Raw genomic sequence first — 24,843 nt, forward strand, 5'->3', positions numbered from 1 at the left:
TAGTTTTGGGGCCAAGCTGTATATACTCCACCACTTCGTGGAGAGGTTGAGCAAACAGAGATATTGGACATAGAACTAAGAAAAGGCTCCCTCTCCTTTCTCCTACACCAAATATTAGATGTTGGAGATATCTGTGAAGGTTCTCCTACACTAAGAAAAGGCTCCCTCTCCTCTCTCTTTTGGCCGAAGCAATTTGTGATTTGGGAAAGTCTTAAGAATTTCCCCCTTGATCTTGTTACTCTTGGAGGTTGGAGACTCCTAGGGGGTAGGAGTGCTCCAGTGAGGAATTAACTTGTGATTTGTCCCTCGGAAAGTTTGTGAAGGTTTGGAGGTTGCCTAAAGGTCTACCACTAGTGGTTGAGAATCGCCTTACTGGTGATACCTCAAGGAGAATAGGGTGAGCCTTCATAGGGTTCGTAATGACTAGCTTCCCTCTAAGGAAGTGATGATGGGGAACGTTGCATGAAAATCAAAAAAATTCCTACAAAACACCCAAGATCTAATTTAGGAGATGCATAGAAATAAGAGGGGAGTGTGTCTATGTACCCTTGTAGACCGAAAGCGGAAGCGTCTATAATGCGGTTGATGTAGTCGTACTCTTCACGATCCAATCACAATCCAAACTGATCTAGCGCCGAATGGACGACACCTCCAAGTTTAGCACACGTCCAGCTCAGTGGCATCCTCTCATTCTTGATCCAGAAAGTAAGGGAGAGGAGGTAGATGATATCTGAACCAACATGACAGCATGGTGGTTGTAGCAGCAGTGGAACTGCAGTAGGGCTTCGCTAAGCGACCGCGCGAGGTGGAGGAGGTGTAACAGGAGGGAGATGGGCAAGGGTGGAAGCGTGGCTGCCCCGAACGCCTCCCCACCTTTATATAGTTGTGGAGGGGCTGGTGGCTTGCCCTCCAGGCCCCTAGGGTCGTTTGCCAAGGGGGGGGGGGAAGGAATTCCTCCTTTACTTCCCCACCGATCGCTATCCCCCCTTTTAGGAATCTTGATCTTATCCCTTCGGGATATGATCATATTCCTTTTAGGGGGGATCTTGGTGCGCCTAGACTAGGGGTTGTGTGGCCTTGACCCACTACCCACATCCATGTGGGTCCCCCATGCAGGTGGGCCCCACTTGGGAACCTTCTAGAACCTTCCCGGTAAAATGCTAAAAAAATTGAACGTTTTTGTGAACCCTGAATATGAATTCCCATATATAATCCTCCAGAGCTCCTCATGATATCCTGGATCCCATTCAGGACTCCTAACAACCTTCAGACTTTCCACTGTTAAATATCTCAATGCTAGCCTAGTGCTATCGAATGTTAAACGTGCGACCTATGGGTTCGGGAATAGATAGACATGTCGGAGACACTTCTCTGGTCAATAATCAATAGCGGGACTTGGATGCCCATATCAATTCCTACATATTCAATGCAAATATTTATCGCTTGAACGATGATGTCGAGGATTCAGTTAATCCATATACAATTCCCTTTGTCCGGCGATATGTTACTTGCCCGAGATTCAATCGTTGGTATCTCCATACCTAGTTCAATCTCATTACCGGCAAGTCTCTTTACTCCTTACGTAATACAAAATCCCGTGACTAAAATCATCAGTCACATGAAGCTTCTTGTGATGTTGTATTACCGAGAGGGCCCAGAGATATCTCTCCGTCACACGGAGCGACAATTCCTAGTCTCGATCCATGCAACTCAACATACACCTTCGGAGATACCTGTAGAGCAGTTTTATGGTCACCCATTATGAAGTGATGTTTGATAGCACATGATATCTCCTTTTTATTGATCCTCTATTGGAATAAGAAAGGGTATCCCGCACCTATTTCCTCAGAGGTGACCCTGGGTATCGAACCCACGAGAGGAAGACTCCCTTGAAGCGATGGTCTCTAGCAAGCTTTTGTTGAAGTGTCAAATCTAGCTTTTGACCGGATCAACAAGCAAATTGTGATTCAAACACTTATAATAAAAAGAAGGTATGTGGATGAGGTCTTAATGCTTACAACAATGTATTGGTGTTGGGATAAAAAATGGTATTAGTTTGTGCTCAAGAAGTCACCCATCAAGAGGTGCTTGCTTTGTATCAAAGTGGGGGATGTGTCCAAATAACATCTTGACCGACATGAGTCCTACATCAAGAACCAGTTGTCCTACCAAAGGCCCTATCCGTCTCGCTGGGTTTCCCCAATAATTAAGATAATAATATCAGATAAAAGCATTGGGCGTTTAATGACTACACCTCATGAATCCTCAAGGATATGTTCCATATTACCCTACTAAACCTTACTGTCACCAGTGTTCGGTATAACAATTCGCGGTCCCCTTGCTCCTAGCCTCACTGGTGCTCAATCTCCATGATCCTAGGTACCTACAGGGATGAAGATCATGGACGACTATTGACCCATCCCTCTGCTCAACTCGGTGCTCAAGGTCTTAACAAAAAAATTGGTGGAGAGGCTTCAAAAATGGATTCTCATGCTGGTTCACAGAACGAATACAGATTCATTAAGTCACGTACAATCCAAGACTGTCCCGAATGGGCTTTCGAATATATTCACTAGTCTAAGTCTTCTGGCAAGGAAATAGTCATCTTAAAATTGGATTTTGAAAAAGCATTCGACACAATGGATCATGCTTTTGTTCTTGATATGTTAAAATCAAAGGGTTTCGATGTTCGATGGATAATGTGGATTAAAACAATACTAGATTCTAGCTCATTGACAGTTCTACTTAACGGGGTGCTAGGGAAGGAATTAAAATGCAAATGTGGGGTGCGCCAGGGTGACCCACTTTCACCGCTATTGTTCGTCCTTGTTGCTGATTTGCTATAGTCCATGGTCAATAAAGCTTGGCGAGAAAACATGATACAATTGCCTATTGCACAACCAACATATGAAGATCACCCGATGATCCAATATGCAGATGATATTATAATAATCCTTCCGGTTGACCATGATGCTTTGAATACAATTAAATACATTCTGAACTCCTATGCTCAAGCAACTGGACTGAAGATAAATTATAGTAAATCACAAATGATGCCCATTAACTTATCGGACCAAAGAATTTTGGATTGAGCAGCGGCCTTTGGCTGTAGGGTAGGAACCATGCCTTTCACATACCTCGGCCTGCCCCTCGGAACCATAAGACCCACGGTGAGAGAGTTGATGCCTATGGTAGACAACATTGAACGACGATTATCTTGAACTGCCCTTTGGATGTCCTATGGTAGCAGAATCGAATATATGAATTCTGCACTTTCATCTCTGCTATCCTTTTCCATGTGTGTACTAAAGCTCTCGGACAAAATAATTGAACTTTTGACAGAGCAAGAAGGAATTTTCTATGGAGAAAAGTACAAGATAGAGATGCCAGAACACACTCGCTGGCAGCGTGGCACCTGGTAAGAGAGGTGGACTTGGGGTAATGAATATCAAAATCCAAAACCAAGCCCTTCTGTTTAAATATATACACAAGTTTATACACAAGGCTGACATACCTTGGGTGATGTTGATCTGGCAAAAATACTATGAGGATGCACCTCCTCACACAAAACCCAGGTGTGGTTCATTTTGGTGGTGAGATGTTTTCTCCCTCATGGACATATACAGAGGAATTACTTCCCGCGTACCTGGTGCGGGGGACACAATTCTGCTATGGAAAGATCAATGGGCCAATACTGAACTGCTGCAAGATCAACACAAGCGTCTATTCTCCTTTGTGATTAATGAAGATATATCCCTAGCCCAGTACATGGAGGATCAAGACTCGCGAAGACATTTCCACCTGCCACTATCTCTAGAAGCTAGGGAAGAGCTACACAGGCTGAATGAGTGCTTGGAAGGCTTGGTATTGGACCCAATGAAAACGGATGACTAGATTCTTTGCTAGGAGACACAAATTTCAAACCAAGGAGGTATTACAAATTCTGTTTCGGAAATCTTGACCGTCCAACCTACATAGTGGAAATATGGAAAACAAGATGTATGATGAGGCGCACAACTTTTGCTTTATTGATGTTCATGGATAGGATCAACACCTGAGAACTTTTATGCAGAAGGTATTTTAACATCGGAGATGACAAGATTTGCCTACTCTGCTCCTCTGAGCCCCTAGAGACAAACAAACACCTGTTCTTTGAATGTGGGTTTAGTAATAGACGTTGGTAAATTCTAGGGATACATTCACTACAAAGAAAACCACTTCCGTGATGATATGTGTTTGTCACAGTAGGTCACGTTTTCTATCATGCATGTACATCCATGACAATTTTATGACAGAATCAAGATAGTCATACTCGTGCTGTCGTACAAGTGTTCCATGACAATACCAAAATTATCATCACGGAAGTGTCCACTTCCATGACGATAAATGGCGCGTCATGGAAGTGTTTTCATCAAGGGTAACCGACACATGGCATCCACCATAATGGGTCGTCGTTAAGCTATCGGGTTCCGGTTTGGATTGGATAACCCATTAACAGCCTGAACCATTGGGGATTTTCCACGTGTAAATTTCTGATTCGCCGGAGTATCCACGTGTTAGCTCAGTGTTGGGACAGATGTCATCCAGCGAATGGATGGGACACACATATGATATGTCGACACGTGGCTCGACCCAATAGTGGCCCATTCAGGTCAAAAGGCCGGCCCGTTTGACTTGGTCATAAGGTAGCGGCCCGGCCCACATAAAGCCTGTTAACGGTTTGTTTGCATATAGCCCATTTATAGCCCGCTAACTCACGACCCGTTATGGCCTATTGGAATTAGGCCCAGTAGCGTCATCTGGACCGTCCAATATGATTCCAGTATGTTGTAACTTCCAGCCCATGTATGGCCCATGACGTCTTTCGGCCCATATGAGGCCCTTTGTAACTCTTGCACTGGTACAACGAGCTGCTATACAAACAGTTTTTAACCCCTTTCCGCAATGACATTTTAAACCATCGCCTAGTGGATGTGGGCGATGGGGGGGGTCCTTCCCACACGACCCAGCGACTGTCGGGTATAGGGAGTAGCAATGCATGCATTTTCGATAACTAAGCATATGTGTTGTCGGCATGTATCCCAAACGTGTGTCTTCAGACAACTATTTGTGATATCTCGCATCTCCCAAATGCTCCATACTTGCTACTCATTTGTGCTCCCATTACCATCGCAGTCGGACTTCTGTGGTTTTACCTAATACCAGGCACAGTCCAGGCATGGGATTTTTCCAGGCACGTACGAAACTGGTTGTACGTTTACTATGCGTGCCACATCACAAAAAGTTCATGATTGTAAACCGTGTATGATAGGATGACAATCACACACATTTAGTTTTCCCGCATCATTTGTGATATTGTCTGACATCACACACTTTGCAAATAGCAACTGTGTGCATGGTTACACACATTTCCTCTCCCTGAACCATGTCACATTATGATGTATATCACACACGCTATGCTTTATAGACAGTGTGCACCGTAATGACCTGCAGAGCGTATTTTCACCCTAATTTAATTGCTGCTATTTAAAATTGTACCGAATTTCAATTATAAAGTAGGCTATAACTTCATTCATATCCATCAGGTTCAACAACCAATGCATTATTCGATTCACAGGTACATATGTTCAAGAATTACATAAGCACCAAAGAAATAATGATGAACTAGGGTTGTATACTTGTACTATTAAAGATGGTAAAGAAAGAGGCGAGCGACATTTTGGTTGCTGAACAAGGTGAAGCGGAATGCCCCTATTGTGCTCTCCTCGATGCAGAAGGCACGCACGACTCTAGTCCAACCCCTTGTGATGGCCGGCCGCAAATCATGTAGTTTGAGAGGTAATCTTGAGTAAACTATTTCAGGATCCACTGCAAAGGAAAAAGATTCAGGCATTGTCATCTAACACAACTCACTATGGGCAGTAAAAAGAAGGCTACAGAGTTCCTACTTACCATGCTGCATTCACTGTTGTCTTGCATAAAGTGTAAACAAATAGTTTGATTGACATCTTTTGACCCATTTTAATAACAATCTTTATCATTTTCCTCTCTTGAAGCTGGTTCATGAATATCTCATTGCCCCATACGCAGAAAGGGTCGAAGCGTGGATCTTTGCCAATGAAATATGTACCTAAAAGCACCAAGTTAATATTAGAAGCTAAACAACAATTGCACAACGATGTAGTACAACACTCCCTCCGTACCATTATATAAGATCTTATTACATCCAATATAGTCACATATTGTATGAATTAACATCTTATATTATGCGGTAGATGGAGTTTATTACATTGTTACAAATATCGTCTGAGTAACTGCAGTTAATTGTTGTTGTGTTGTTGTTCTTGCTGCTCTTCCATGTATAGCTAGACATCATCAGAACATTAAGTTAACAGTCTTCCTAGTTGTTATGTAGCTTGGGATTGCATATTTAGTCATTCAGTACAATGCATGTTGCTATGTAGCCTCAGATATATTAAATATGGTCCTAGTTAACCTATCGATAAATGGGTTACAGATATATTCAGTGAAATGTCATGTCCGACGATTAATCCCTTATCAGCCCCCGGGATATATGGTACTAGCTACCGATATCCTGAACAGTGAGTATATATAAGCAATGTGATGAAACTAACCTTGATGGAAAACAACAGCTGTTCCCAATATTGTCCTGTGTGAGTACATCTAAAGGCATGTTAAGCACAACAGGCTAAACATCAACCAAATATATCTATGGTAGACAACATAATCTACCAATGATAGCTTCAGTGTGCAGGTTTAAGCATGCTAGTTAAGCAAAACAAGAAGTGGAAATGTGTGTTAACTGCAACAGGCATAACATTTAAAAACAAGCAAATATAGTCATTCAAACTGGTATTGTGCAGGTCTAAAGTACACTAGTTATTGTTAAAAAAATGAAAAGGCGTGTTAACTACAACATCCTTAACAGCAACCAAATATCGTAATTCATAGTGGTATTATTGAAACTGTTATTGATGTAATTGAACTACATGGCAAATAGTTGAACATATAGAGCATCACATTGTCAATAACTAAAATAAACAAGGCATAAGGCCATCTCTAGCCGATCCCCTAAAAGTTAACGGACTAAAACCCTTAGAGGAGTATATATATATATATATATATATATATATATATATATATATACTCCAGCAATTTTTGGCCATTTCTAGTCGATCTTCTAAGCTTAACGTTGTAAACTTCAATTTGATCAAGTTCAAAGCAGGTTCAACTGAAAGTAGCATTCATTCAAACATAAACATAGATAGTTTTGCATAACCAAACATAAAACATAAATTTAAACTAAATTAAACTACTTTTGGTCGAAGTGGAGGTCAAGCCAATCCTTCCTCATCAGGTTTGGTGTGCCGCGAGCTGGGCCCGGGCCGGTGCCGTTGCTACTTCTTGAGCTTGCATTGGCTTTTCCCTTGAAGAGGAAAGGGTGATGCAGCAAAGTAGAGATAAGTGTTTCCCTTAGTTAAGAACCAAGGTATCAATCCCGTAGGAGATACAAGCAAGTCTCCATCTATGCACCTACACAAACAATCAAACACTTGCACCCAACGCGATAAAGGGGTTGTCAATCCCTTCATGGTCACTTGCAAAGGTGAGATTTGATAGAGGTAGATATAAAATATTACTAAAACGTAAAACAAAGTAAAAGTAAATAAATTGCAACAAAATATTTTTGGGTTTTTTGGTTTATATATCTGAAATTATATGATGGAAAATAGACCGGGGCCACAGGTTTCACTAGAGGCTTCTCTCTTGAAGGCAAATAATATAGTGGGTGAACAAATTACTGTCGAGCAATTGACAGAAAAGCGCAGAGTTATGAGGATATCCAAGGCAATGATTATGAATATAGGCATCACTTCTGTGTCAAGTGGACCGACTCCTGCCTGCATCTACTACTATTACTCCACACATCGACCGCTATCCAGCATGCATCTAGAGTATTAAGTTCATAAGAACGGAGTGACGCCTTAAGTAAGATGATATCATGTAGAGGGATAAACTCAAGAAATATGATGAAAACCCCATCTTTTTACCCTTGATGGCAACAATACAAATACTGCCTCGCTACCCCTACTTTGTCATTGGTTGAGGACACCACAAGATTGAATCCAAAACTAAGCACCTCTCCCATTGCAAGAAAAATCAATCTAGTTGGCCAAACAAAACCGGTAATTCAAAGAGAAATACAAAGATATCAAATCATGCATATAAGAATTCAAAGAAGATTCAAATAATATTCATAGATAAACTGATCATAAATCCACAATTCATCGAATCTCGAAAAACACACCGCAAAAGAATATTACATCGGATAGATCTCCAAGAACATCGAGGAGAACATGGTATTGAGGATCAACGAGAGAGAAGAAGCCCTCTATCTACTAGCTACGGACCCGTAGGTCTCCGGTAAACTACTAACACTTCATCGGAAGGGTAATATGGTTGATGTAGAAGCCCTCCGTGATCGAATCCCCCTCCAACAGGGTGCCAGAAAAGGCCCCAAGATGGGATCTCATGGTACAGAAGGTTATGGCGACGGAAAAGTATTTTGGTGGACGTTTTTGGTCGTTTGGGAATATTTCTGAATTTATAGGCCAAGAATTATGGTTGGAGGAGTCCCGTGGGGCCCACAAGCCAGGGGGCGCACCCCCTAGGGCATGCCTTGAGGGCTTGTGGAGCCCTTGAGACCCTTCTGACTCTCTTTCCTAGTCCCACGTGTGTCTTCTTGTCCAAGAAAAATCACCGCGAAAGTTTTATTCCATTTGGACTCCGTTTGATATTCCTTTTCTGTAAAACTCAAGAACAAGGAAAAAACAGAAACTGGCACTCGGCTATGGGTTTATAAGTCAGTCCCAAAAATAATATAAAATAGCATATTCATGCATATAAAACATCCAAAATAGATAATATAATAGCACGGAACAATAAAAAATTATAGATACGCTGGAGATGTATCAACCATCGTCGGTGTCGTTGGGGAAAGACACTCCTCCACCCGTCGATGTCGATCTCCTTGTCATCGCTGCCGACCTCGATGCCCTCCGCACCGCCATCCTCACCGCCTTTGACTTCATCATCAATGGAGAGCACGATAACCTCGCCACCCTCCGCATCAGCAAAGATCATCCGCTTCGGCTCCACGAGCTCCGGGTGCTGCCGGGAGAGCTCTTGCATGTAGGCCTCATTGGCGGCCTCGGCCTCGAGGTGCTCCCTCGCCTCGTGGTCCTCCCGCACCGCAGCCGAGCTCCGGCGGGACGAGGTCGACCCGACGTGTGCCGAAGGGCAAATTGAGCCTAGCCGCTACTCTGTGGTAGCGCACCTGCCAGCGGTCGTACTCCATGGCCGTGAGCTCGGCAGTGTGGAAGCTACTGAGCCATCAGCAGGTGTGGGTCTCCCGATCCGTAATCTCGGCGATCCACACCCCCACCGCCGCTGCCGGACCCCGAGGTAGGACCTCATTGGCGGTCGGGCCCGTGGGATGACGTGGAAGTCCTCGAACCAGCGTAGGGGCGCGGCGGCAGGCGAATCAGGCGACCGGTGATGGCGGCTCGACAAAGAGCCCGCAGAGGACGATGGGGACACCTTGGCGGCCACCTCGCCAACATCAGGTGAAGAGGCCGCGATAAACCTCTTTTGGGTTGTTGGCTCCTCAAGCTCCCCGGCACACATGCAGAGATTGACGATGGAGGCGGTGTCATTAGCGGCGACCTACCAATGGTTTCGAGAGAGGGATGTGTGGTGTATGTCTGTGTGAGCGGAGGTTTTTGGGAGGGGTGTGTGTGGAGGGGGGCCAAAATGTGGTGTTTGAGGAAATACTGTGGCAACTGAAAATTTTACTAGGGGAGTAAAATGCAGGAGCTAATGAAATTTTGGGTCAAGGGCGAGCAGATATTTTTGAGATTGTGAGGGATGCAGAGGCGGGAGTAGGGGCTACTGAAAATTTGGATCAAGGGATAGAAGCAGAGCGGGAGTTACAGATATCACACATAGTCAAAACATACTAAATGTGTGCTATCAAATAGAAAAACCTCCAGGCGAGCAGATATTTTTGAGATTGTGAGGGATGCAGGGGGGACTAAAATGTCAGGGCTACTAAAAATTTGAATCAAGGGACTGAAGCAGAGTGGGGGTAACAGACATTGCACACGGTCCACACATACTAATCATGTGCTATCAAACATGAAAACCTTGTAGGCGATAGATATTTTCAAGATTGCGAGGCAGTAGATATTTTCGAGAGCGGGAGGCAAGCCTCGTGGAGCCCAATCTACTATGATGATGTGAGAGACAGGGGCACGAGCGTAGCACAAGGGCAGTCTGAGCGAACCGTGTCTGTTGCGTCTCGAATCGCACACGGTTGCTGCATCCAACTCGTCAACTGTTTATAAATTTGGCAAAAAGAATAACGCGGGAAAGCGTGAGAACATGAACACACTTGCATGTGGACCAAATATATGTATGAAAAGGGTGGTTTGATGTTGAAATAACCAATGCACAACTTTGATGTGGCATCTGTCACACAAAGCACATAGTATTGCTAGTTAGCCACCCCCTACAAACCCCACTTCATGTCGGCGGTAAGGGAATCTGAGCTACAAACGCATGCCCCCAAATAGCTAGGTCTGAAATTTCACCCTACCGTAACACTAAACCTATAGGAGTCCAGCATGGTCAAACTTCCCCTTTCGCTTCCGAAGAAAGGTGGACCATGTGCCAACCCACAAATGTATTGCTTGTGGCGCGAGATGGGTGAGACCATGTACGAACCACCTGTGGGTGGCCCTACTATATGTATACAAAGGGTGTGGTGTGATATTTAACTACCATTCACATGTGGCACGTGTGCCTCGCAAATTAAACGGACATCCCCGACCCCATGGAGGTTGCAGGTAGTGCAAAGTAGCTAGCCCCCCCCCCCCCCACACATAGTTGGGAGAGGGCATCTCACCAAGATGTATTGTAACACAGAGCAAATAGAATCCAACTTGGTCGTATAACCTCTCTCACTCGTTGTTGGTCAAAGTGATGGACGTCCACACGGCCCCACAAAATGGGCTAGCTTGTCGCTGATAACCTCATGAGGGAGTGCCTGGAGACAAAACCCACTCTGTGCATATATGTGGCCCAAACATATGTATATGGAAGTGGTGTGTGGTGTTTGAATACCCAATGCGCAAATTTGATGTGGCACCATGCTTTGGAACCGTAAAATCCCCACACCAAGCGAGGGTTCACGATGTGTAGCACACGCTCAAACTTAATTAATTAGGCCTATAATGATCAACCTACTATATGTTAACACGAACCAAAGAAGAAGAATCCACCCTGGTAACCTTTCTTGTCATCGGTCGAAATGATGGACGTCCACGCGGGCCCACGAATATATAGGCTTGTCGCCGATAACTAAGCGAGTGAGAGTGTCCAAAGACAACCATTGTATGCATGTGTCCCAAACATATTATGGAGGTGCATGATGCATGCATATGAGTTGAATACCCAATGCACAACATTGATGTGGTGCATGCGTTGGAAATCGCACAGTCCCCACACAGAGCAAGAGGTTCAAGACATGTCACGTGTTCGCCCCCCCCCCCCCACTTCGGTCCAGCGGGATGGATTCATGTGTACACATGCGCTATTATGTAATCTCACATCATGACTTATACCGTGAGACAAACAAAAAGTTAATCCCCTCCTAAGTCAAATTAATTAACATCTCTCGCTGTCGGTGAAAGTGATGGACCAAGCGGGCCCACATATGGAAGCATCCGATAACCGCGCGAGTGAGTGCCAGAGGACAACCACCATTGCTTGCTTGTGTGAAAAACGTATATGGAGAGGTGTGTGGTTGTGATGTTTTGAATACCTAATGCACAACTTTGATGTGGCATCTTCCTCAAAATCCGTAAAGTCCCCACATGGAGTGAGGTTGATGACACCTATTATATGCTGGTACCATCCCCCTTTGACACGTACTATATATATACTCCTACCGTAACACAGCCCTAAAAGAATTAATCCCCCTTGTTTGTCAAATTATACCTGAATAAAAAGTTTTTCAATGGAAGACCTCGGTGAAGCTCCTTACATATTAAGCATCAAGATCTATTGAGATAGATCAAGACGCTTGATAAGTTTTTCAATAACTACATACCTTGTCAAGTTTTTGAAATAATTCAAAATGGAACAGTCAAAGAAAGAGTTCTTGCCTGTGTTGCAAAGGTGTGAAATTGAGTAAGACTCAAGACCCGACCACGGCAGAAAATAGAAAGAGAATGAAAGTCATTCCCTATGCATCAGTCATAGGTTCTATAAAAGTATGCCATGCTATGGACCAGACCTATTGTATACTCTGCCCTGGTTTGGCAAGGGAGTACAATAGTGATCTAGGAGTAGATCACTGGACATTGGTCAAAATTATCCTTAGTAGAATAAGGATATGTTTCTCGATTATGGAGGTGATAAAAGAGTTCGTTGTAAAGAGTTACATCGATGCAAAGTTTTACACTGATCTAGATGACTCTAAGTCTCAATCTGGATACATATTGAAAGTGGGAGCAATTAGCTAGAGTAGCTCCGTGCAAATCATTGTAGACATAGAATATTTGCAAAATACATACGGCTCTGAATATGACAGACCCGTTGACTAAAGTTCTCTCACAAGCAAAACATGATCATACCTTAGTACTCTTTGGGTGTTAATCACATAGCAATGTGAACTACCCTTTGGGTGTTGATCACATGACGATGTGAACTATGGGTATTAATCACATACAGATGTGAATATTGGTGCTAAATCACATGGCGATGTGAACTAGATTATTGACTCTAGTGCAAGTGGGAGACTGAAGGAAATATGCCCTAGAGGCAATAATAAAGTTATTATTTATTCCTTATTTCGTGATAAATGTTTATGATTCATGCTAGAATTGCATTAACCGGAAACATGATACATGTGTGAATACATAGACAAACATATAGTCACTAGTATGCCTCTACTTGACTAGCTCATTAATCAAAGATGATTATGTTTCCTAACCATAGACACGTGTTGTCATTTGATTAATGGGATCACATCATTAGGAGAATGATGTGATTGACATGACCCATTCCGTTAGCCTAGCACTTTATCGTTTAGTATGTTGCTATTGCTTTCTTCATGACTTATACATGTTCCTGTAACTATGAGATTATGCAACTCCCGTTTACCGGAGGAACACTTTGGGTACTACCAAACGTCACAACGTAACTGGGTGATTATAAAGGAGTACTACAGGTGTCTCCGAAGGTACATGTTGAGTTGGCGTATTTCGAGATTAGGTTTTGTCACTCCGATTGTCGGAGAGGTATCTCTGGGCCCTCTCGGTAATGCACATCACTATAAGCCTTGCAAGCAATGTGACCAATGAGTTGGTTACGGGATGATGCATTATGTAACGAGTAAAGAGACTTGCCGGTAACGAGATTGAACTAGGTATTGGATACCGACGATCAAATCTCGGGCAAGTAACATACCGATGACAAAGGGAACAACGTATGTTGTTATGTGGTTTGACCGATAAAGATCTTCGTAGAATATGTAGGAGGCAATATGGGCATCCAGGTTCCGCTATTGGTTATTGACCAAGAGTAGTTCTAGGTCATGTCTACATAGTTCTTGAACCCGTAGGGTCCACACGCTTAAGGTTTCGATGACAGTTATATTATGAGTTTATGAGTTTTAATGTACCGAAGGAGTTCGGAGTCCCGGATGAGATCGGGGACATGACGAGGAGTCTCGAAATGGTCGAGACGTAAAGATCGATATATTGGACGACTATATTCGGAGTTCGGGAAGGTTCTGAGTGATTCGGGTATTTATCGGAGTACCGGAGAGTTACGGGAATTCGCCGGGGAGAAGTATTGGGCCTTATTGGGCCATACGGGAAAGAGAGAGGGGCTGCCTAGGGCAGGCCGCGCGCCCCCCAAGGCCTAGTCCGAATTGGACTAAGGGGAGGGGCCGCACCCCCTCCTTCCTTCCCTTCTCTCTTCCCCTTCCTTCTCTCCTACTCCTACTAGGAAAGGAGGAGTCCTACTCCCGGTGGGAGTAGGACTCCCCCCTTGGGCGCGCCTCCTCCTCCTTGGCCGGCCCTCCCCTTGCTCCTTTATATACGGGGGCAGGGGGGCACCCCATGACATACAAGTTGATCTACTTGATAGTTTAGTGCACCATGCTTAACGACTTAGAATCGGGACTTCAAAGACGTTTTGAATGTCATGGACCATATGAGATGTTCCAAGAGTTGAAGTTAATATTTCCAGCAAATACCCGAGTTGAGAGATATGAAGTCTCCAACAAGTTCTATAGCTAAAAGATGGAGGAGAATCTCTCAACTAGTGAGCATGTGCTCAGATTGTCTGGGTACTTCAATCGCTTGAATCAAGTGGGAGTTAATCTTCCAGATAAGATAGTGATTGACAGAATTCTCTAGTCACCATCACTAAGTTAGTAGAACTTTGTGATGAATTATAGTATGCAAGGGATGACGAAAACAATTCCCGAGCTCTTCGTGATGTTGAAATCGACGAAGGTAGAAATCAAGAAAGAGCATCAAGTGTTGATGATTGACAAGACCACTAGTTTCAAGAAAAGGGCAAAGGAAAAGAAAGGGAAACTTCAAGCAGAATGGCAAGCAAGTTGTCACTCCCGCGAAGAAGCCCAAAGCTGGACCAAAGCCTGAAACTGAGTGATTATACTGCAAAGGAAATGGTCACTAGAAGCAGAAATGCCCTGAATATTTGGTGGATAAGAAGGATGGCAAAGTGAACAAGGGTATATTTGATATACAGGTTATTGATGTGTGCCTTACTAGTGTTTATAGTAGCCCCTGAGTATTTGATACTTGTTCGGTTGCTAAGATTAGTAACTCGAAACAGGAGTTACAGAATAAATAGAGACTAGTTGAAGGGGAAGTGACGATGAGTGTTGGAAGTAGTTCCAAGATTGATATGATCATCATCGCACACTCCCTATACTTTCGGGATTAGTGTTGAACCTAAATAAATGTTATTTGGTGTTTGCGTTGAGCATGGATATGATTTGATCATGTTTATTGCAATACGGTTATGCATTTAAAATCAGAGAATAATTGTTGTTCTGTTTAAATGAATAAAACCTTTGATGGTCATACACCCAATGAAAATAGTTTGTTGGATCTCGATCGTAGTGATACACATATTCATAATATTGATGCCAAAAGATGCAAAGTTGATAATGATAGTGCAACTTATTTGTGGCACTGCCGTTTGGGTCATATCGGTGTAAAGCGCATGAAGAAACTCCATAAAGATCAATTTTCGGAATCACTTGGTTATGAATCATTTGATGCTTGCGAACCATGCCTTTTGGGCAAGATGACTAAAAACTCCATTCTCCGGAACAATGGAACAAGCTACTGACTTATTGGAAATAATACATAACGATGTATGCGATCCAATGAGTGTTGATGCTCGTGGCAAGTATCGTTATTTTCTGACCTTCACAAAATGATTTGAGCAGATATGGGTATATCTACTTGATGAAACATAAGTCCGAAATAATTGAAAGGTTCAAAGAATTTTAGAGTGAAGTGGAAAAATCATCGTAACAAGAAAATAAAATTTCTATGATCTGATCGCGGAGACGAATATTTGAGTTACGAGTTTGGTCTTCAATTAAAACAATGTGGAATAGTTTCACAGCTCACGCCATCTGGAACACCACAATGTAATGGTGTGTCCGAACGTCGTAATCGTACTTTACTAGATATAGTGCGATCTATGATGTCTCTTATCGGTTTACCACTATCGTTTTGGGGTTATGCATTAGAGACAACTGCATTCATGTTTAATAGGGCACCATCTAAATCCGTTGAGACGACACCGTATGAACTTTGGTTTAGCAGTAAACCTAAGCTGTCGTTTCTTAAAGCTTGGAGTTGCGATGCTTATATGAAAAAGGTTTTCAACCTGATAAGCTCGAACCCAAATCGGAGAAGTGCGTCTTCATAAAATACCCAAAGGTAACTATTGGGTACACCTTCTATCACAGATCCGAAGGCAAGTTATTCATTGCTAAGATGGATCCTTTCTAGAGAAGAAGTTTCTCTCGAAAGAAGTGAGTGGGAGGAAAGTAGAACTTGATGAGGTAATTGTACCTTCTCCCTTATTGGAAAGTAGTTCATCATAGAAATCAGTTCCAGTGATTACTACACCAATTAGTGAGGAAGTTAATGATGATGATCATGAATCTTCAGATCAAGTTGCTGCCAAACCTTGTAGATCTTCCAGAGTAAGATCCGGACCAGAGTGGTACGGTAATCATGTTTTGGAAGTCATGTTACTAGACCATGATGAACCTACGAACTATGAGGAAGCGATGATGAGCCCAGATTCCACGAAATGGCTTGAGGCCATAAAATCTGAGATATGATCCATGTATGAGAACAAAGTATGGACTTTGATTGACTTGCTCAATGATCAGCAAGCCATGTTAAATAAATGGATCTTCAAGAGGAAGACGGACGCTGATAGTAGTGTTACTATCTACAAAGCTCAACTTGTTGCAAAAGGTTTTTGACAAGTTCAAGGTGTTGAATACGATGAGATTTTCTCACTAGTAACGATGCTTAAGTCTGTCCGAATCATGTTAGCAATTGCCACATTTTATGAAATCTGGCAAATGGATGTCAAAACTGCATTCCTTAATGGATTTATTAAAGAAGAGTTGCATATGATGCAACCAAAAGGTTTTGTCAATCCTAAAGATGCTAACAAAGTGTGCAAGCTCCAGCAATCCATCAATGGACTGGTGCAAGCATCTCGGAGTTGGAATATACGCTTTGATGAGTTGATCAAAGCATATGGTTTTATACAGACTTTTGGAAAGGCCTGTATTTACAAGAAAGTGAGTGGGAGCTCTGTAGCATTTCTGATATTATATGTGCAAGACATATTGTTGATTGGAAATGATATAGAATTTCTGGATAGCATAAAAGGATACTTGAATAAAAAGTTTTTCAATGAAAGACCTCGGGGAAGCTGCTTACATATTAAGCATCAAGATCTATTGAAATAGATCAGGACGCTTGATAAGTTTTTCAATAAGTACATACCTTGTCAAGTTTTTGAAATAATTCAAAATGGAACAGTCAAAGAAAGAGTTCTTGCCTGTGTTGCAAAGGTGTGAAATTGAGTAAGACTCAAGACCTGACCACGGCAGAAAATAGAAAGAGAATGAAAGTCATTCCCTATGCATCAGTCATAGGTTCTATAAAAGTATGCCATGCTATGGACCAGACCTATTGTATACTCTGCCCTGGTTTGGCAAGGGAGTACAATAGTGATCTAGGAGTAGATCACTGGACATTGGTCAAAATTATCCTTAGTAGAATAAGGATATGTTTCTCGATTATGGAGGTGATAAAAGAGTTCGTTGTAAAGAGTTACATCGATGCAAAGTTTTACACTGATCCAGATGACTCTAAGTCTCAATATGGATACATATTGAAAGTGGGAGCAATTAGCTAGAGTAGCTCCATGCAAATCATTGTAGACATAGAATATTTGCAAAATACATACGGCTCTGAATATGACAGACCCGTTGACTAAAGTTCTCTCACAAGCAAAACATGATCATACCTTAGTACTCTTTGGGTGTTAATCACATAGCAATGTGAACTACCCTTTGGGTGTTGATCACATGACGATGTGAACTATGGGTATTAATCACATACAGATGTGAATATTGGTGCTAAATCACATGGCGATGTGAACTAGATTATTGACTCTAGTGCAAGTGGGAGACTGAAGGAAATATGCCCTAGAGGCAATAATAAAGTTATTATTTATTCCTTATTTCATGATAAATGTTTATGATTCATGCTAGAATTGTATTAACCGGAAACATGATACATGTGTGAATACATAGACAAACATATAGTCACTAGTATGCCTCTACTTGACTAGATCATTAATCAAAGATGATTATGTTTCCTAACCATAGACATGTGTTGTCATTTGATTAATGGGATCACATCATTAGGAGAATGATGTGATTGACATGACCCATTCCGTTAGCCTAGCACTTGATCGTTTAGTATGTTGCTATTGCTTTCTTCATGACTTATACATGTTCCTGTAACTATGAGATTATGCAACTCCCGTTTACCGGAGGAACACTTTGGGTACTACCAAACGTCACAACGTAACTGGGCGATTATAAAGGAGTACTACAGGTGTCTCCGAAGGTACATGTTGAGTTGGCGTATTTCGAGATTAGGTTTTGTCACTCCGATTGTCGGAGAGGTATCTCTGGGCCCTCTCGGTAATGCACATCACTATAAGCCTTGCAAGCAATGTGACCAATGAGTTGGTTACGGGATGATGCATTACGTAACGAGTAAAGAGACTTGCCGGTAACGAGATTGAACTAGGTATTGGATACCGACAATCAAATCTCGGGCAAGTAACATACCGATGACAAAGGGAACAACGTATGTTGTTATGCGGTTTGACCGATAAAGATCTTCGTAGAATATGTAGGAGGCAATATGGGCATCCAGGTTCCGCTATTGGTTATTGACCAAGAATAGTTCTAGGTCATGTCTACATAGTTCTCGAACCCGTAGGGTCCGCACGCTTAAGGTTTCAATGACAGTTATATTATGAGTTTATGAGTTTTGATGTACCGAAGGAGTTCGGAGTCCCGGATGAGATCGGGGACATGACGAGGAGTCTCGAAATGGTCGAGACGTAAAGATCAATATATTGGACGACTATATTCGGAGTTCGGAAAGGTTCCGAGTGATTCGGGTATTTATCAGAGTACCGGAGAGTTACGGGAATTCGCCGGGGAGAAGTATTGGGCCTTATTGGGCCATACGGGAAAGAGAGAGGGGCTGCCTAGGGCAGGCCGCGCGCCCCCCAAGGCCTAGTCCGAATTGGACTAAGGGGAGGGGCCGCACCCCCTCCTTCCTTCCCTTCTCTCTTCCCCTTCCTTCTCTCCTACTCCTACTAGGAAAGGAGGAGTCCTACTCCCGGTGGGAGTAGGACTCCCCCCTTGGGCGCGCCTCCTCCTCCTTGGCCGGCCCTCCCCTTGCTCCTTTATATACGGGGGCAGGGGGCACCCCATGACACACAAGTTGATCTACGGATCGTTCCTTAGCCGTGTGCGGTGCCCCCCTCCACCATATCCCACCTCGGTCATATCGTCGCGGAGTTTAGGCTAAGCCCTGCGCCGGTAGAGCATCATCATCGTCACCACGCCGACGTGCTGACGGAACTCATCCCCGAAGCTTTGCTGGATCGGAGCCCGGGGATCGCCATCGAGCTGAACGTGTGCTGAACTCGGAGGTGACGTACGTTCGGTACTTGGATCGGTTGGATCGTGAAGACGTATGACTACATCAACCGCGTTGTCATAACGCTTCCGCTTACGGTCTACGAGGGTACGTGGATAATACTCTCCCCTCTCGTTGCTATGCCATCACCATGATCTTGCGTGTGTGTAGGAAATTTTTGAAATTACTACGTTCCCCAACAGGGGGCGCCGCACACGGATAAGCAATTGTCATGGTCTTGTGTGACGCCCCCTCCCACATATATATATATGTGGAGGGAGGGAGGAGCAGCCAGGGAGGCGCGCCAAGTGGGGCCGAATCCCACTTGTGGTCATGCCCCTTGCCGCGCCCCCTTGCCTTTCTAGGCGAGCAGTGAAAGGCAGGGGAGGGTGGGCCCCCCCTTACTTTCTCCCATATGGAGGGGAAGGCAGGAGGGGCTAGCCCTTTGTGGGATGGTGTGTCTCTTCCCTTGGCCCATTAGGCCCATAGACCTCCTGGGGGTGTCCGGAACAACTTCTAGTGCCCCGTTGACTACCCAGTGCACTTCAAAACTCTTCCGGCATCCGAATATCATCGTCCTATATATCAATCTTTACCTTCAGATCATTCCGGAGCTCCTCTTCATGTCTGTGATCTCTTCCGGGCTCCGAACAACATTCGGTCACCAAATCATATAACTCATATGACACTATATCATCAACGAACATTAAGCGTGCGGACCCTACGGGTTCGAGAACTTTGTAGAGATGATCGAGACACCTCTCCTGTCAATAACCACTAGCGAAACCTGGATGCCCATACTGGCTCCTACATACTCTACGAAGATCTTTATTGGTTGAACCTTATGACAACATACGTAATTCCCTTTGTCCATCGGTATGTTACTTGCCCGAGATTCGATCGTCGGTATCTTCATACCTAGTTCAATCTCATTACCGTCAAGTCTCTTTACAAGTTCCGTAATACATCATCTTGTAACTAACTTCTTAGTCACTATGCTTGCAAGGCTTCTTATGATGTGTATTACCGAGAGGGCCCAGAGATACCTCTCCGGTACTTGGAGTGACAAATCCTAATCTCGATCTATGCCAACTCAACAAACACCTTCGGAGATACATGTAGAGCATCTTTATGATCACCCAGTTATGTTGTGATGTTTGATAGCACACAAGGTATTCCTCCGGTATCCGGGAGTTGCATAATCTCATAGTTGAAGGAATACATATTTGACATTAAGAAAGCAATAGAAATATACTGAACGATCAATATGCTAAGCTAACAGATGGGTCTTGTCCATCACATCATTCTCCTAATGATGTGATCTCGTTATCAAATGACAACACATGTCTATGGTTAGGAAACCTTAGCCATCTTTTATCAACGAGCTAGTCTAGTAGAGTGTTACTAGGCACATAGTATTTGTTTATATATTCACACATGTATTTAAGTTTCTGATCAATACAATTCTAGCATGAATAATAAACCTTTATCATGAATACAGAAATATAAAATAACAACTTTATTATTGCCTCTAGGGCATATTTCCTTCGGTCTCCCACTTGCACTAGAGTCAATAACTACATTACAATGTAATGAATCTAACACCCATGGAGTCTTGGTGCTAATCATGTTTTTCTCGCGGAAGAGGCTTAGTCAATGTGTCTGCTACATTTAGATCAATATGTATCTTGCAAACTTCTATGTCTCCATCCTTGAGTTTTTCACGAATGGAGTTGAAGCGTCTCTTGATGTGTTTGGTTCCCTCGCCAAGGCAATTGCTCCAGTGTTGTCACAAAAGATTTTCATTGGACCCGATGCACTGGGTATTACACCCAGATCGGATATGAACTCCTTCATCCAGACTCCTTCATGTGTTGCTTCCGAAGCAACTATGTATTCCGCTTCACATGTAGATCCCGCCACAACGCTCTGCTTGGAACTGCACCGGCTAACAGCTCCACCATTCAATATAAATAGATATCCAGTTTGTGACTTAGAGTCATCCCAATTAGTGTTGAAGCTAGAATCGACATAACCATTTACGACGAGCTCTTCGTCATCTCCATAAATGAGAAACATATCCTTGGTCCTTTTTAGGTACTTCCGGATGTTCTTGACTATGTACAGTGATCCACTCCTTGATTACTTTGGTACCTCCCTGCAAAACTTATGGCAAGGCACACATCAGGTCTAGTACAGAGCATAACATACATGATAAAACCTATGTCTCAGACATAGGGAATGACCTTCTTTTTTCTCTATCTTCTGCAGTGGTCGGGCTTTGAGTGTGACTCAATTTCACACCTTGTAACATAGGCTAGAACCCTTTCTTTGACTGATCCATTTTGAACTTCTTCAAAACATTATCAAGGTATGTGCTTTGTGGAAGTCCTATTAAGCATCTCGATCTATCCCTATAGATCTTGATGCCCAATATATAAGCAGCTTCGTCGAGGTTTTTCATTGAAAAATTCTTATTCAAGTATCCTTTTATGCTATCCATAAATTCTATATCATTTCCAATCAAGAATATGTCATCCACATATAATATCAGAAATGCTACAGAGCTCCAACTCACTTTCTTGTAAATACAGGCTTCACAATAAGTCTGTATAAAACCATATGCTTTGTTCACCTCATCAAACCGTATATTCCAACTCCGAGATGCTTGCACCAGTCCATAGATGGATCGCTGGAGTTTGCACACATTGTTAGCACCTTTAGGATCGACAAAACCTTCTGGTTGCATCATACACAACTCTTCTTTAAGAAATCCATTAAGGAATGCAGTTTTGAAGTCCATTTTCTATATTTCATAATTATAATAAGCGGCAATTGCTAACATGGTTCAGACTGACTTAAGCATCGCTACGGGTGAGAAGGTCTCATCGTAGTCAACCCCTTGAACTTGTCGAAAACCTTCCGCGACAAGTCAAGCTTTGTATATGGCGACATTACCATCAGCGTCTATCTTCTTCTTGAAGATCCATTTATTCTCAATGGCTTGCCGATCATCGGGAAAGTCCACCAAAGTCCATACTTTGTTCTCATACATGGATGTCACATTTCATGGCCTCAAGCCTTTTGTTGGAATATGGGATCATCATAGCTTCTTCATAGTTCATAGGTTCGTCATGGTCTAATAACATGACTTCCAGGACAGGATTACCATACCACTCTGGTGCGGAACGTGCTCTGCTCGACCTACACGGTCCAGTAGTAACTTGATCCGAAGTTTCATTATCATTAGCTTCCTCTCTAGTCGGTGTAGGCATCATGGGAATGAATTTCTTAGATGTGCTACTTTCCAATTCGAGAGAAGGTACAATTACCTCTTCAAGTTCTACTTTCCTCCCACTCACTTCTTTCGAGCGAAACTCCTTCTCTAGAAAGGACCCATTTTTAGCAACAAAGATCTTGCCTTCGGATCTGTGGTAGAAGGTGTACCTAATAGTTTCTTTAGGGTATCCTATGAAGACACACTTCTTCGATTTAGGTTCGAGCTTATCAGGCTAGATCCTTTTTACATAAGCGTCACATCCCCAAACTTTAAGAAACGACAACTTAGGTTTCTTGCCAAACCACAATTCATACGGTGTCGTCTCAACGGATTTAGACAATGCCCTATTTAACATGAAAGTGGTTGTCTCTAATGCATGACCCAAAGTGATAGTGGTAAATCAGTAAGAGACATCATAGATTGCACCATCTCTAATAAAGTACGGTTACAAAGTTCAGACACACCATTACGCTGTGGTGTTCCAGGTGGCGTGAATTGTGAAACAATTCCACATTGTTTTAAATGAAGGCCAAACTCGTAACTCAAATATCCGCCTCCTCGGTTAGATCATAGAAACTTTATTTCTTATGACGATGGTTCTCCACTTCACTCTGAAATTCTTTGAACTTTTCAAATGTTTCAAACTTGTGTTTCATCAAGTAGACATACCCATACCTACTCAAATCATTTATGAAGGTCAAAACATAATGATACCCTCCACGTGCATCAACACTCATCAGACCGCATACATTGGTATGTATTATTTCCAATAGGTCATTAGCTCGCTCCACTGTTCTGGAGAATGGAGTTTTAGTCATCTTTCCCATGAGGCATGGTTCATCAGTATCAAATGATTCATAATCAAGTGATTCCAAAAGTCCATCTGCATGGAGTCTTTTCATGCGCTTTACACCAATATCTAAAGTGAATGCAGCCGTCTCTAAAGCATAATCCCAAAACGATAGCGGTAGATCAGTAGGAGACATCATAGATCATACCATATCTAATAAAGTACGGTTACGATGTTCGTACACACCATTTCGCTGTGGTCTTCCAGGTGGCGTTAGTTGTGAAACTATGCCATGTTGTTTCAAATGAAGACCAAACTCGTAACTCAAATATTCGCCTCCGCAATGAGATCGTAGAAACTTTATTTTCTTGTTATGATGATTCTCCACTTCACTCTGAAATTCCTTGAGCTTTTCTAATGTTTCATACTTGTGTTTCATTAAGTAGATATACCCATATCTACTCAAATCATCTGTGAAGGTCAGAAAATAACGACACCCGCCGCGTGCCTCAATACTCATCGGACTGCATACATCGGTATGTAATATTTCCAATAAGTCATTGGCTCGCTCCATTGTTCCGGAGAACGGAGTTTTAGTCATCTTGTCCATGAGGCATGGTTCGCAAGTATGAAATGATTCATAATCAAGTGATTCCAAAAATCCATCTGCATGGAGTTTCTTCATGCGCTTTATACCAATATGACCTAAACGACAGTGCCACAAATATGTCGCAGTATCATTATCAACTTTGCATCTTTTGGCATCAATATTATGAATGTGTGTATCACTAAGATCGAGATTCAACAAGAATAGACCATTCATCAAGGGTGCATGACCATAAAAGATATTACTCATATAAATAGAACAACCATTATTCTCCGATTTAAATGAATAACCGTCTCACAATAAACAAGATCTAGATATAATGTTCATGCTCAACGCTGGCACTAAATAACAATTATTGAGGTCTAAAACTAATCCCGAAGGTATATGTAGAGGTATCGTGCCGATGACGATCACATCGACCTTGGAACAATTCCCGACGTGCATCGTCACCTCGTCCTTAGCCAATCTTCATCTATTTCGCTGCTCCTGTTTTGAGTTACAAAAATGAGCAACCAAACAAGTATCAATACCCAGATGCTACTACGAGCATTAGTAAGGTAGACATCAATAACATGTATATCAAATATACCTTTGTTCACTTTGCCATCCTTATTATCCGCCAAGCATTCGGGGAAGTTCCGCTTCCAGTGACCATTCCCTTTGCAGTAGAAGCACTCAGTTTATGGCTTGGGTCCAGCTTTGGGCTTCTTCTCGGGAGTGGCAACTTGCTTGCCATTCTTCTCGAAGTTCCCTTTCTTTCCCTTGCCAT

Source organism: Triticum aestivum, chromosome 2B (genome assembly GCF_018294505.1).
Source record: "Triticum aestivum cultivar Chinese Spring chromosome 2B, IWGSC CS RefSeq v2.1, whole genome shotgun sequence".
NCBI lineage: Eukaryota > Viridiplantae > Streptophyta > Magnoliopsida > Poales > Poaceae > Triticum > Triticum aestivum.